The sequence below is a fragment of the Acinonyx jubatus genome, chromosome C2 (genome assembly GCF_027475565.1).
Source record: "Acinonyx jubatus isolate Ajub_Pintada_27869175 chromosome C2, VMU_Ajub_asm_v1.0, whole genome shotgun sequence".
Taxonomy (NCBI): Eukaryota; Metazoa; Chordata; class Mammalia; order Carnivora; family Felidae; genus Acinonyx; species Acinonyx jubatus.
In genome coordinates, this window is record NC_069384.1 from 112,044,179 (window position 1) to 112,060,958 (window position 16,780).

General features: G+C 33.7%; 1 protein-coding gene across 3 annotated transcripts in view; it reads right to left on the reverse strand.

Moving 5' to 3' along the window:
• TSC22D2 (TSC22 domain family member 2) overlaps positions 1 to 16,780 on the reverse strand; it is a 49,268-nt gene that overhangs the window by 13,422 nt on the left and 19,066 nt on the right. Inside the window, exon 2 of one of the 3 annotated variants that reach the window (XR_003420886.2) lies at positions 9,851 to 10,009. The exons of the other annotated variants lie outside the window; for them this stretch is intronic. The gene's annotated coding sequence lies outside the window, so the exon portion shown is untranslated. The remainder of the gene's footprint in view (positions 1 to 9,850; positions 10,010 to 16,780) is intronic. 3 annotated transcript variants of the gene reach the window in all.

A 16,780-nucleotide genomic window follows, 5' to 3' on the forward strand; every position in this document is an offset into this window, starting at 1 on the left:
AAGCGGATATCGAAAACTCCTGGAGACTCTCCGTGGTTTATTCTCACACTTTGCTCATACTGTTTCTCATTCTCTAAATACTTCTGTGGAAATTCTACCATTCTTTTATGGCTGTCAGCTCAAATATTTTCTTTTCTGTAAAGGCTAGTTTTCTAACCTTTCTAGAAGTAGTATAGTCAGTCATGTCCCACACTATCCTTATGGCTCTAACCATGTATCTACCATAGACTGTGTTCTAATAGCTCCCACCAGACAAAACTCTATGTGCTATACACAAAACCTACCATGGGCTGTCAGCCATCTACTAAAGAATGCTGTAGAAGCCTGAACTCACAAATTGTATAGTTGGAATTTGAGTCCTAAATATATCATTTACTACTTTACCTCTGGGGCCTCTTTCTTCAGTTCTAACATAAGATAGCTGTACTAGACCACCTCCAAAGCTATTTCCCATGTTTAACGGCAAAATTGACTTTTCCCAAAAGTAGTCCTTGCCATCTAATGGACATGGTTAATGCTTCATTTTAGCTAAACTCAAAACAAACAATTTGGGAAACATTCCTTAATCTCGTTCCTCATTTTCAGTCTGAAACGAAACTTGCCATATCTTCTTGCTGGCTAATATCTAATTCATACATCGAGGTAATCCAAATTCCTTTAGAGCCAACAGAACATAATCTTGAACAAACTTTGCCTCTAATTTCCTATGTAGCCAAATCTCAGTAACATTTATCTTTCTAGATGACACTTTTATAAAAAATGATAAATTCTCATGTCTCCTCTGCACACTGCCCAATGCTCAATGAACACTAGTTGGAAGATTATGAAGTTAGATGATGTCCACCAGTGGGAAGATCACTAGATATGGAATTAGCACACACATGCTGCATCTTGGCCTCACCTCGGATTTGCTGTGTCCTGAGGCTAGTTACTCCCACTGGGCTTTCTCTGTCATTTAGTTTCAAAGGTTTTTATGGAACTTAGTGTAACCTTCACATCTGGGGTTTTTTGGTATGTGTGTGAGGTGGGGGTAACATGGATCTTAAAAAAAAAAAAATAAAAGAACTAAGCCATTAAGGAGGGGGGAGAAGAAATATCAGGATACTGCAAAATGCTTGGTCATAGGTATTAAGCAAGGAAAAAGTGAAACAGTTTTTATAATTGAAGCACAGAGGATCTATGAAAGATCAGAGGGATGATAAAAGAAAGAGATTCACCTATATAACAAAGAAAATGCCACGGATGGCTGCAGTTTTTTTAGCTTGGAAGCAACTAGGAGTAGGGAGATGGTTAATGTGTCATAGGAAGATGGCTAGATTTTAGAGGGCAGGGGCCAGGGAGTGAGTAAAAGAGGAACCTGAGAATAAAGGTGAGAAGAAGAGAAATTTAAGTTTCACTTGGGACTGTTGAATTTTGAGACCTCTGGGATATAGATTCTGGTGGAGAAATATAGAAAGAACGTTGCTGGAAATAGGTATCTAGAACTGTAGAGTAATCTCTGGCCTAGAAGTCTAGATTTGAGAGTTTTTGGAATGTGGTAGGTGGCACAAAACCGTGAGAGGTGAGCTTGCTTATTAAACACTGAAAAGACAAATGGGGCCAAAACAATGGAGAACACTAAGATGAAGAGTTAATGGAAGATGAGCTTGGGAAGAAACTACCCTTCTTCGGAAAGCTAACTATTTCTTTCATTGAATTGAAAGGCCTCACAGTTGCCTTTTTTCCATCTCCAGCATTCTATATACTATTATTTTTTAAAAAGTAAACAATTCTTCCTGAAGCACCTGGGTGGCCCAGTTGGTTAAGTGTCTGACTTTTGATTTTGGCTTAGATCATGATCTCACTGTGAGATCCAGCCCTAAGTTGGGCTCCACAATGGGCATGAAGCCTGCTTGAAATTCTCTCTCTCTCCCTCTCCATCTGTCCCTCCCCTGCTTGTGCAACAAACACATGCACGCATATGCGTGCTCTCTCGCTCAAAAAATAACAGATCTTCTTGAAAAAATCCTCTCAATCTCATTTTCTCAATGAGGCCTAACCAAATGAGTGAAAATGAGAATCCCCCTGAATACGAAACGCCAAATACCAGTGAAGAGCAACAGAGATAATTTTGTTTATCCAAAGCTAATCTTTTCACTTATGCCCAATCTTAAAGATACAGAGATGTTATTTATATAAGCTTTTTAGAAAAAGCATACATAATTGTATGGACAACATACTTGACAAAGTAAAATTCTATCACGCTAGCCCTGAGGATTTTCTGATCAAAACTAGCTTGTGTTTTTAGGTTATTAACTAGTCTTTCTTCGCCACCTTATGTCTCTTCCTAATCTGTCCCAAAGTCCAGGGATAGTAATAAATAAAATGAAGGTTACCAATGCACTGTTTCAAAATAGGGATAAACCCAGAAGAATAAAAGTATCACAAAGTTTTTAAAGAGACAGATGCTTTATTCTGGTTTAGACTAAAGGAACAGTTATCAGCTCTTAACAAAATGAAGAGAATATCTTATCAGGGAAAAACTCTGGTCTGTTTTGCTTTTAATAAATCAATAAATATTTTCCAATTGGGATATTTAAAAATTTTGGATTGGCTTGGGTGTAAGCAAAAAATTAAATTGCTCACTTTCAACAAATATAAAGTATTGTGAATATATGCCCAGAAGAGCGTAAGTTGTCTAGGTCATCAGTTTACCACTTGCTTACTTCTCTTTTGTTCTCTACTTCATTCTGGGGGCAAGACACCTTCCTTCTTAGCAGCTGCCTAAGCAAAAGACTAAATTCTCAAAGAATAATAAAGTGGTTTTAAGAGCACAGGATTCAGAAATTAGACAAGCTTGTTTTAAATCCCAATTCCACCACCTTCTAGTGGGGTGATCATAGCAAGTTAACATACTAAAACCAGTTTCCTTGTCTGTAAAATGGGGTTATAGTTGTACCTGCCCTAAAGGATTGTGTGATGATTATGACATTTGTCAACACTAAAAAAATAAACACTAAAAAAATAATTAGTTCCTTCTACTGTTTGGATAAAATTTGGACTGACAGTATAAAAGGTTACTATTCCAGTGTATCTTAGATCGCGAATGAAGCAGTGAGGTACAAATAAAAATCAATTATGATTAGTATTACACCTCACCCAAAGAACGAAATAATGCTAGTTATGCCTTAAATTTATTTGATTCCTTTGTAGTCAATGAGTCAAATGTTAAAGATTTAAGGCAGTCACAAAATATATGCTATAATAAAAATTGCTTCAGATTTAAACTTACATCAATATTTATTAAGCACAGCACTCCTGTGGATTGAACAATAACGACTGTTTAGCATAAAAATAATCTTAACTTACTGTGGGAGATATTTCCAAAGGCCACTGATATATAACTGAATTATTTCAACATAAAAATTTCCAAAAAAAAAAGTGCTTAACTAAAAATCTCCTGTGCCTTCTTTTAGTGTTATATGATATTTCAACAATTAAATATTACTGAAAACAAATCAGAAGAGTGGGACATGTACTGCTTTGCTTCTATACATCACTCCAGTTGGGAATCACTGCTTTAGAATTACTTAATTCAAAAAGAGATTCTGACAGGACAATGAAGAAAAGGATAAAGCAGCACTACTATAAAATCTAAAGGGTTGTTATGTCCTTGAATTTTTCTCGGTAAATATAATACTGTGATATAGACATGGTAAATGATAGAATTTTACAATCATTTGTATACTTCAAATTGGGTAAAATTATTTATGATGAATTCTAAGAATTACATCATGACCCAAAATTTGTTAAATCAATTTAGATTCTAGCGCTAAGACACAGTCATCTGAAATGGAAATGTTTCACCTACATTCTCTTTGCTCTCTTCTTTTCTTGCCAACAGACCCCACCCTTTTCATTCTTCCATAAATAATTGTTTTTGTTGTCTCTATTGAATGTTCATCCTTGAATTAAACTGTAAAGGGAGGAAGTGTGTTCATCTGGAGGGTCTACTAATTATAACACTTTGCATAAAATTGATATTAAACATTTAATTGAAAAAAAAGATGGAATAAAATAGTATTAATATGTTATCTAATTGTATTTTGTAAGTTAGCATGAACTTATGTTATGTGGGCTTATCGTGCCAGGAAAAAGAACTAATAAATTACCCATTAAAAATTTTTTTTTCTTTAATGTTTACTTATTTTTCAGAGAGAGAGAGAGAGAGAGAGAGAGAGACACACAGAGGAGTGGGGGAGGGGCAGACAGAGGGGAGACAGAATCTGAAGCAGGCTCCAGGCTCCAAGCTGTCAGCACAGAGCCTGACACAGGGCTCGAACTGACAAACCATGAGATCATGACCTGAGCCAAAGTCGGCCGCTTAACTGACTGAGCCACCCAGGTGCCCCATGAAATTACCCATTTAAATATTAGAAACTAATGAGAAGGATATCCCTAGAACATAGTAAAAACGGGCATGTCTCCTGAGAAATCTTTTCTCATTGACTAAAACATCTTAAATAAAAGGTCAATAAACCTTTTTTTTTTGTGACGTTCCTTGCCTCTGGTTGCTACTCACTGAGGAGGAAGAAAGGGTACTAGTTTCTATATAACTGGCAATTGAAGTAAATAGAAAAATGGTTTAAGTCTGAGGAATAGAATAGCTAGAGTTCTATGTACTTTCAGGTTACTTCTGACAAAATTATGCCAGTGAATCGCAGCAGTTCCATAGAAGTGATCATGGTAATGACAAAACTCATAGAAGACTTTGTGGAAAATAAAGTGGACTTTAAAACTCCTAAAGATCTTTTGGATAAAAACCTCGACAAAGATCTTTTACATTAGAATCATGGACTTAGGGAAAATAATTTTGTGAACCTAATGAAAGGCTTAATTGTATAAACATATATCATAAATATCCATGTGTGAGTTCTCTCAATTGCCCAATATCATTCTATACAGATGATTAAAATAGAATCTAAAGAGAAGAAATGAAAAAAAAAAAAAAAAACAAAAAAAACCCAAAAGCTATCTTGAAGGTGGAAAGAGACCACAGGCTTGCTAGTTTGGTTAGATCAGATAAAGAAGACAATTCAAATTGGCATGCCTTTAAGGATGTCTCACAAACAAGTGGAAGTTCTAAGTGAACTAGATCCAGGAGTCTGAAGAAATTCATATGTACAGTACTTTGCTCTTTTTACACACTGGTGGATCAAAGCAGTATAAAGGAGTCCTGTGAAACCTTTGCATCTTTACTAGAATCAATAATTATGAAGTAGGAGAGCATTCTTGTGATCTCTAAGATGTTAAGCAACGTCTCCTTACCCATTTTTGGAAAAAAAAACTTTAGAAATGCATCTATATTAACACCGATGATTTATGGCTACAAACTGCAATCCATATTCTTAATTATTTCAGCTATGAAAACACTAAATTAGAGAATGTTCTCACTTGAAGGTTTCCACAGAATACGCAATACAGCTTTTATTTTTACCTAATAATAAAATAATTTTTACCTAAAATAAAATAATAAACCTAATCTCTTTACTCAATGCTTTCAGTGATGGCAATCATCTGATTTTTCTGCTTCATATTTTAGATTTTCTGATATACGGGAAGACTTTTTACAAGGTTTAAGTATGAACTGTAAAAAGACCAGGACACCATGATCAACATCACTGGGGGTGTTCAAAGGCTAGAGAACAACTAAGAAGGTATGTTATACACAGGAGACAAGTATGAGACAAGTGGTTGGCATAAATGACCACTAAATTCCCTTCCAAGTCAGATTTATAATTCTAGACTCAGAAGATAAACTCAGAGATGGTAGTGAATAAAAAGGCTTTGGCTCTGGAGTCATACCCAGGTTTGAATCGTAACTCTATCACTTTTATAATACGACTTCACACAAGTTATTTGGCCTCTCCAAAGAATAATGATAGGATCAGACAACAGTATTCGGTGAGATAATGCATTAGTGTCTGGCACATATTAAATGCTTAACATATTAATTATATAATTTGTATGAATAAGGTAGAGCAGTCAAAAGCTAAATATCATAAAATACACAGGGAACACTAACTTAGGAGTGAGATGATGTGGTTTCTACATCTGACTCCTGCCTGTAATGTATAATTTCTAACATTCTTCCCAGTTACTAACTTTTATGATGCTACATTTCAGGGGGATTTTAATGTATTTAAACATTTATCAGATGCTGATTATGGAGACACATTACAGAATAAACATTACCCCAGAATTTATGAATGTAAGTGTGGGAGATAGACAAGTTAGAGGTATGATAAATGCTATGACAGGGTAAGATTTTAGAGGGTGTTTGGGGAAACATAATCAAGATCTAGGGTCAGGAAAGAATGTTTAGTAATGGAAGTGCCACAGTTGGGTGGAGAAAAGGACACACAGACAAGTAAAAAGACACAACAGTAGGTACAGTTAGCCATGCTAGAAAACTCAAATAATGAAGACCAGTTAGAAGATTTCTGCATTTCCACCTAAGAAAGGACTGTGTCCCAAATGGGGATGAGAGAGATGGATAGGCTGAAAAAATACTCAGGAGGTAGACGTGGCAGTACTTTGCAATTAACTGGCTATGGGAGAACACAGAAATTTGAATGTTAAGGAGAAATGCCTAGGTACAAGTTTAGAAATGCCACAAGTTTAGTGCCTAGAGCATATAGATGGATTCCTATAATATACAGATGACACTCAGAACCATCTACATGTTCTTAGCATGGTGAAGAATGTGAGAAGAGGGTATTGACAGCATCCTGAGGACACTAATTAATACTTAAAAGGACAAACAGAAAGGCAAAGCCTGCCAAGGGGACTGAGAAAAAACCAGTGAGGTAGAACGAAAAACTAGAAGAGATGGTATCAGAGATATCAAAATTATCAGTCACAAATTTAAAACCTATGACATGCCAGTATCAGCTTTGTACAAATTGGAGAAATTTGTGGAATAGTAAAAACTATTTAAAAGCTACATAACTGTGATCACAATTGTTGATATGCTTGCATATGTACTCAAAGTCTGGAAGGGAATATGCAAACACCGAGACAGTAATTGTGTTAAACACTTGGATTAGGTGTGATGGCTCTTATTCTGTTTCGCAAACATTCTGTGTTTTAATTTTGAAAAGGTGAATATGTTACTACTAAAGAAGCTGGGGTTCAAATATATTACTGAAAAAAAGACTTCTAAATATTCTCATGTTCTGAAGACCTATCAAATTGTCGTACACCTTAATCCATGGTCTTGAAGAAATTACGTATATACTTGATATGCAGACTAGTTCAACTTAACTGAAGAGTAAACAAATTCTTACAGTTTTACTGGTTTTTGTTTTAAGCAGTACTATTATTGTGGATTTAACTTAAAGTCCTACTTAGAACTTTATTATAAACACTTAAAAATAGGAAAAGGTTGTAACGTTTGAAGCTCATCTGAAAATAAAATTAAACCAATAGAAAAGGATTTACACAAAGTAGGGACTCAAAATAAAAACCATGTGTCTAAAAAATAAATTTTGCTGCATACGTGTTTTAAAAATAAACACTGACGAGGTATCTTAATAGAATTTTTCACAACTAAGGGCAAACGGGAAACTGGTATAGCACTTAGTAGAAGGTTTTACATGAGATTCATTCCCCTACCCAAAGAAACATTCGCAGTTCAAAGTAGATTTTTAAACTGCTTCCCATTGTTTGCTATTTATAAATCCTAAATATCAAAGGGCGAGTTCCTTAATGGTTACACTTGGTACAATACTAAATACTAAATACTTCTAACACATATATAGTTGCTTAAAATCACAAGCATTAAATTCGAATAGAAGTTATTTTCGAATGCAATACATATTTAAATAGCTACTTATCAAATTAGTTTTTTGGACAAGTGCTTTAAAAGATGGTTTTATAATAAAGGATGACCCATTGCTACTTAGGTTCAAAGGAAATCAAATTTATATATTCACGTCTTCACTCAATATAAAATTCTCCCTTATCCTTTAAGCTCCCCAGGGTTACTCTCTGCATACCGACATACAATTGAGAGTCATAGTTCCAGTTAGAAAGCTAGATTTGAATCCCAGCCCCACTACTTAATGGCTATGTGACATGAGCAAGTTACCCAATCTAAGCTTTCAATTTCCTTCTCTGTAAACTGAGGATACTACCTACATAATACAACAGTTGTGAAAATTAAATAACATGACAAAAATAGGTAGCGGTAGTGCCTGATACATAGTAACCACTCAGTAGCAAAACTAAATTATCCTGTGGAGAAATCCAATCAACATTTGAGCACAGAGACTGACAGTATGAAATTCCTAAACTAAAAGTGGGTAGGCTCTGATTTGTTCCATCAGTCTAATGATCACTTATGATAAATCAGCCTTGGATAAAATTCAGTAAGAGTTACAGAATCAGTGTATTCATTAAAAATTTCTTTCCTACACCATGTAGTTAGGTATATTACAAGGCTGTGCCTCTTAAATACATTCACTAACAAATGTTATTCAACTGTCTTTGAAAATCTGACAAATGCTCTGAATGTTTCACCAAAAACTGAACATAAAGTTTCATCCAAAATTTCACAGGGTTCACGATCCCTTGAGGCCCACTCACCCACTGACTACCAAAGATGGATATCCTACACTAAAGAAATTAGAAATTGTTTTCCTAATTACCCAAGGTATATAGAATTATTGTAGTAAAGGAAAAAATAAAAACTAAAAATCTTATAGAATATGGGACAATTATTAGTTTGTGATATTTCCTTCCAGACTACTATTGATCGTAATTACTGCTTTAAGAAACTTAAGTTTATATAATATGATCAAAGTCATGTAATACAATCAGAAACAATTTAGAATATTATTCAAAAGATAGAATGTATGTAAGGGAGAGACTAACATATCTCTGGTTGAGAATAAAGTTAGACACAGATATGGTAGCCTATTTATATAATTTCTAAAAATCTTTGATACACTTACAGGATATGTACACCATACTTTAATGAACATACTTTTTCTACAACTTTATGACCTTGGACATAAAAAACTTAACCCAAATATGCAAAATATGATGATGATCTTTTGAAGACTGAAGATTAAGATCTTATCCTAGTCTAAACTGTATTTTCCTAAGAGTCTCCTACAAAATACTGTGTAAAACAAAGTGAAATAAGAAGACCTATAAAACAAGTTTAAAGATTTTTGTTTTCCAAGCAGAATACAATGCTGAAAGGAAATGTTTTATTTTCAGGGCATACAAAAAAGTATATTGACTTATAAGTTTATCATTTTCATTTAATATTGGTTCTTAAGACAGGAACTGAGAAAAATTTCCTGGCTTTACTTTTACAGACATCTAGCAGAAAAATGCCTTTTATTAACAAAAAATAAAATCCCAGAAGCAATAAAAGTAATTTAAACTATATTGTATGAAAAATGGATGTAAGGTGGTTTTTTTTTTCTAATAAAAGATTAATATATTAGTTCTTAAATCTCTCCTGGGAAAATAACTAGAAAGTATTTGGGGGCTCTTAACTACACTGTGAACATCTACAGCAGATGTAATAGCAATATTTAAATAATGTTACTATAGCACAGGATGTCACTTTATTTTTTAAACTGATTATTTATTAAACACCACTGCAAAGATACGGCCTTCAGCCTCATGAAATTTTGAAAGGATTACATACCCCCAAGTATTTAAAATTCCAAGTTTGAACTTATATTTAGTACTATACTCTTAGTTATACAATGTGCTCATTTTGTTCATAAATATTCATCTCAATACAATAACATCAGGTATAATACATAAAATCTAATCCATTAAGTCTTACCAATTTATGACCTGATGAGACACTCTTGTGGACAACATTCAGTCCTTAGAAGCTAGAATAACCCTCCAACCATGTGAGGGCATCACAACTTTTAAACTTTCGGCTTTCGATCATTATTATGTCACATTCCTCCTCCGATGCTGAATTCTAAAAAAAATTCTAGCAAAGAGTTTAAGTAAATAAGTGTTTTAATCAAATAGCCTTTAAAAATCTTTTATAGCAAAGTTTTATGTTTTACCATGATTACACAACTGATATTTTGTACTTAAAATTTTTTTAATGTAAAATAATTTCATATTTAATCTGGATACTTCAAACTTTAAATTTCAACATGGACTTCAGGCCATCAGGAATACTTGTTAGTAAAGAGTCAAGGAGAAATGGAAACCAATTAAAGGTTTAAGATCATGATCCAGAAATTATGATGTAACACCATTAACTTGCTACAGACAGTTTTGTAGTCCTGTAGAATGGCACTTAAATCTATTATCTGGTTCACATCCACATGATTTTCTAGACTTACATACAGCACACGTGGCTGGATCAGTAATAATCCATACCGATCATTTAAATGCTCAAGACAGCATTCAATTTTTATACCTAAATCCTAATCTGTCTCTACCATCTCCAACTTAAAAATTAGACAACATGATAGAATAAAATTTTATTATGCATTTTATATAACAGACATAACAATGTATCCTGTTCAGAAGTGGTCCTACAGCTCATCTGTGTGTGGGCACAGAATGAAATTAGGGGTAGGAATATTTAATAAATGATAAAAAAATTACTTAATAATGTTGAATTTATTAAATTTTACAAGAAAGCTTTCAATTGGGCATCTATTTTAATTGCTGAAGGGTAATATTTGTAACATTTTCTATCTAGTGTGAATACTCATTTCTGTTTTTAGTTGCCAGTAATCCACAGAAAAGGCAGCCCACACATTCATGGGCACATTTTTGCCAATTTAAATTATCCCTCTAAATAAAAAGACATAACAGGGCAAGGGAAAGGGGGAAAGGAAGCCATTACTGAGGAAGATCAATATATGCAAAGCCACAGAAAACTCAAAGACAGCATTGTAAAGGAAACTCTGCAGCAATCTCCAGAAATATTTGACCCAAATGTAGAGGGTTGGAGTTATGCTGTTACAGATTTTAACTTTTAATGGATTTTTTTCTATCACACAGTCTTTAAAAGTCTCCTACACAATCTGAAGAACTATTAGAATTTTTCCAATTTATAAATATCTTTCCAAATGTAATCTCACAACACATTTGACTTCAATAAAATCATACAACTTTACTATCTTTTGTCAAAGTGCAGCCTTATAATGTAATCACCTGGTGAAGGCAAAAACCCATAATGATGAGGGAAGTAGTAGTTTAAAGTCGTGGTCATTTCATTAACATATTATCAAAACATTTTAAGCAACTCTTGTCTCCTATCAACCACAATACTACCATGATTTTAAAAAGTCCTTTTTGATGATGTACTCTTTTATGGGACAAGTCCCATGAGAAGACACAATACCCAGACATATGTAGCAGAGTAAATGCTTCCTGAAATATATGTACCTGTAATGCTGGTAATTTGCTTGTCTGTAAAGGCTCTGATGGACTGGCCATTTAAAAGCCACACTACCTGACCCTCTGTTAAAGGGCCTGCCAACAATAAGCATTGTTAACGATAAATGCCTGGAAAGATTCTGGAATAAAGAATCACACCAGTCATATAAAGCAAACTTAGTTATTTTATTATGAAGCTTATAGAAAAAAAAAATTTAAGGAGTATGTGCATTATACGAATGTATGGTAAATTTAGGACTTAAGAGCTATACTATATTCAAAAATACAAAATTTTCCTTATCAGATTTTCCCCCCAGCATGTATTTTCAAAATTAGCTGCTACCAAGTACAGGGGTCACATTTGAAGGGTTTCAATGACTAAATTCCAAAATGTAGGAAATCCTTATTAAAAATGTGAAATAAAATTGGGTAACTGAATCGCTTGTAGATGAACATAGTTAAGACTAATCAGATATTCTTTTTAAAATTAGAATTCTCCCCAAAATGAATATTTATTTAGAAAGTTGTTCTAATAGATCAATCATAATCTTGAATCTCTGGCAAGATTGCTATCAAAAACAAATTCTGAACATTTCCTATATTTATCATTTCCTTCTTTTTCAATTTGTGAGAAGGAAAAATCCCATTTAACCAAGTATGTGCTATTGAAAGTTCTTATGGTATAGTCCAGGAAGAACTAGGCTTAGGTTTACCATGATTTAGCTAATTTTATGGCAAATTTATATTGATAGAACAATGTAGAGAGCACAGGGGCAAGAAAGTGGATGATCTACAATTTCCAAGTCATCTGAAAACCGATACGCAAAATCAAAAAAATCTGCAAGAGTTCCTAAAGGAACTTGCTATGTGAATAAATGTGCTTAGGTTTGGTCTGATATAAAATTTTACTTTCACGTGTAAACCACATCCTTAAAAACTTCACTACACTGTTTGGAGAAATCCTCGACATGATAAATCAATGCTTGCTTTTCTAAAGATCAGAAATGCTTGTTTTTTAAATGGAAAAAAGGGGGAAATGGGACAACTCTGTATGCTCCCAATAAATTAAGTATATAGTCTTTCCACAGATTACATATTGGGGAAAGGAAGCTAAGAATATCAAAGATAAACTTACGGAAAAGTTTTAGTCCAAACGTACCTAACAGAATAAGAACACTGGAAAGACAGTGTGTTCTAAGAAACTCACATATAAAAAGACATACACAGTAAAGGAAACCCGTATCTGTGGATGAGCCAAGGCAAAATTTAAGATGATTAGCTATGTTAAAAATATTAAAGAAGGTGTTTAGCATGCTGTGCACTATATCCAATCCACCTTTTGGTGAAAGAAACACAAAATATATGGCTTAAAAATTTCATTCATACAGCTCTGAAAAATACCTCTAACAAAATAGGTTATTGATGTTTTTAATAGATCATGTTCATTCATAAGTGATTTACACTCCTCATTCTTTCAAAAGGAGTAGAAACAGCTTATAGAGGATTAAAATAAATTAATTGGGAGTTGGAACAGAAAATAAAAATGGAAAACAGAGTAGGTAGAAGCCAATTATATGTTATTTAAATACATATGTGATAAGGAATGGCAGGCTTTGTTAACAGAAGGCAGGATATCTGACTGAGCTTTTATTAATAACAGCTAACATAAGGAAATATAACTGCTCTTAAAATTTAAGAGAGCATCACATATTACGTTTTTAAGAGTTAATATCTCCTTCTTGAAACATAATATAACCATCCCAAACATACATTTAGCAACATTTTCCGAACTAAGTTAGTAATACCTAAAACAGAAAAAGGTGCTGCAAATAAATTTTCTGAAGCTCAATGGTTAATAGTCACTCTGAACAGAAGGAGTGGGATTAATCAGACAATACAACTCTTCCGGAACTCCTTGTTACCTTCAAATAGTGGGTAGACCCCAGGGCAAGAATACTTTCTTTACCCTGACATTACCCACAGGGAGATATACAGTAAGACACACTTTTGGCTTCCAAGACACTGGTTACATATACCACTGTTTCTGGGTCAAATATCAAATTAAAAACTGAAAAAAAAAATAACAATCAGCACCTTCCAAATCTTTTGGTATTTATAATCAAGGATCTTTAAACCTTGAAAACAACCAGGAAACAAAATTGCATAAAAATGCTATTTATTAAGGATATATATCAAAACATATTCTAAATTATTACCACCTATTTAAATTTATTTCTGTCAAATATGAAAAATGTTTTAAAAGTATTCAACTGAAACCTAAACACAGAAGATAATTTTTGGTACACTAACACATTTAAGTGCTTTATATCCATCACAAAAATCTAATATATTTCCTGATTTGAGTAATTTATTTATTTTTTTCAATATATGAAATTTATTGCCAAATTGGTTTCCATACAAAACCAAGTGCTCATCCCAAAAGGTGCCCTCCTCAATACCCATCACCCACCCTCCCCCTCCCTTCCACCCCCCATCAACCCTCAGTTTGAGTAATTTAGAATATTAGTACGAGTATGCGTGTGCACACATAAATAATAAAGAAAATGCCAACTAGAATATAGTCAGTCATTTCATCTAACTACGTACCAACCCAAATTAAGGAAACAAAAATATAAAGTAACTCCACTTGGTATTTGTTTCTTCCTAAAAGGCTGCCAAACTATCTGGAAGTTTAAATACACTGAGTGAAGTGTGAGCTTAAAATTTTAAATTGTTTAAGACTAGAAAGAAAACAAAACAGATGCTATATATATTTGTTCTGGCTCAACAAATTCAGGCTATATTTAAATATCCTCATCCAAACAAGTTCAGTAAAAGTTTTTCTTAAAAAGCTTTGTTAGAGTTCTAGATTCCATAGAAAAAATAAATTGGGTTTAGCAAATTAGTTTACACACTAATACACACATACAAGTTTCTGTTCTATTCAAAGGTTTGGTTTACTTAAAACTATTCTGGTGAAAAGTAAAAATAAATTAACAATAATAAGACCTTACCAACTATTTCCACTTATTTCAACGGTTTCTCAAATTTTACCCTGAAAGTAATTACCATGACCTCTCAGAGTAGGCTTTGGTGACTTATGTTAAGAAAATTTACTAACTAAAGAAGAAGGTGGTAAACACATGAGCAGAAGCATATAATAATGGATAAGCTGTTAAAAATTTATCATCATCAATTTTGAAGTCTGGTCATGTGATGAAAATAATGTCAGCAAGTCAGGTGTCCCATTTCAGCCAGCCATAGAAAAGCTAAGAGAGGAAAAGAAATGCTTAGAATCCACCAAACATCACATCAAACAATGAGACGCAGATCTATGGTTAAAAATCTGGTAGCAGATAATTCACCTTACACAACTATCAGAATAAAATTAGGAGGATGCAACAGAATATAAAGGATAGCAATTACATAATTTGTAACCCCAACAGGTGAGTAAAAAGGTCTTCAAATTACACTACTTTTTCCAATTCCAGATTAGAATCCCAACTTAATATGTATGTATAAAAATCACCTAACAGAAAAAATTGGTACATGAATACACTTGCATTTCTGTTCGAAGGGACACACCCACATTAATATCCACAGGTTCTTCTCTTGCCATTACCCACCCCGCAAGTCTGAGAAATAAAAGACATCCCCTTGTAACATTTTTCCAGCCCCAACAGTTGTTTCAGCTGGATTTTAGGCATCTTGCCTATCTCCTCTCCCCAACCCTGACAATACAGACTAACTAGGCAGATGTGTTTTACCTTATCATTTTATCCAGAATACTAGCACTCCTTTTTTGTGGTGAACATTTAAACTTTTAACAATCCAGAGAAGACTAATACAAGAGAAGTATTTAATTACATAAGAAGGAGGAAAAAAGACAGGTGTTTGATAATTAAATGTGATCTATGATCTTGTATTGGCTCTTGGATCAGGTAAAAAATGGTAATGAAAGACATTACTGGGACAACTGCAAAATCTGAATATAAACTGTGTATTAGATAACAGTATATTAAACTTGAATTTGCTAATTATACTGTTGTTAGATAATAGAATCTTCTTATGCTAGAAGTATTTTTGGGTCAAATGCACAGGATGTCTGCAACTTATTCTTAAATGGTTCCTAAATAATATGTCAGGGTCATAAAGCAAGTATGACAAAATGTTAATGAATGCTTAATCTTGGTAAGATTATTGGAGCTTTTTATTATTCTTGTAATTTTTCTGTAAATTTGAAATTTTTTCAAAATTCAAACATGTTCCCTTCTTTTTTTTAGTTAGTAAATGATATTCCCAGAATCTATCTTCTACTTTCCAAGATCACTTACCCTCTTCAGAGCTTTTCCTGTTCTCTAAAAGTAGATAATGTTTCCCAAGGTTATGGCTTGACCCTTTTACCCTACTCTGCTCACTCCTTGGCAAACTCAGCTTTCCCTAAAGCTTGAACTCTATATGCATATATACATAAATAAAACAAACAAATGGTTCTTAAATCTCATCTAGCCTTGGCTTCTCTACCAAGCTGCAAGTCTGCAGCTCCAGTTGTACCCTGAGTATTTCCACCTTGACTTTCTAGCAGCTCCACACATCCCAAAGTAGCTAAAACCAGAATCTCATTACTATTTTCTCCTTCTCAAACCAATTCTTTTACTAATTCTTCCTATTGGTACCACCATTCTCTCAGTCAATTAGGTTCTAGACTCTGGAGTCAAATATCCAGTAAGTTATAACATCGTGTAATTCCTACCTTCTGATAACTATTCTTTTCTCATCTCCATTGCCTAATTCAGGCCTTCATTACCTTTCTATTCTCTTTGGTCTCTGTCTATCCCAACATCTCTTCTCTGGTGTCTTCAAATGTTTTGTGCAACAAATTTAACCATCCTTACCACATATGCTCTATACTTAACACAGTTGCTCACTGTATTACTCTAATTGGAATTCTCCCTTTCCCTCAGTTCTTTAACTCTGTATGAGCAAATTCTATTCACCTTTCAGGTTCCAACTCAAAAAGCCTCTTCCTAAAGAAGCCTTGCCCAGTACCTCCAGCTGTACTTGAGACATTCAAATGCTTGAATTTTAAATGACAGTTATCACTTTCAATCATGTGATGATTTTCTCACTTATCTTTTTCCATGTTAAGACCCAGCTCACTGGTTTTCCTATTGTGACCAACACTTATATGCCTCTGGTACAGGATTCTTTTCTAAGAGTTTGCTTGTCTTCCATTCCTTAAGCAAATACACAGTTCTATGAGGTTTTCTGATAATCATGGCCAACAATGATAAAACAGAAGTAGCACAATTCCAACGCCTTTCTTATCTCTTCTTTTCCATTTAGAACTAAGTGCGGG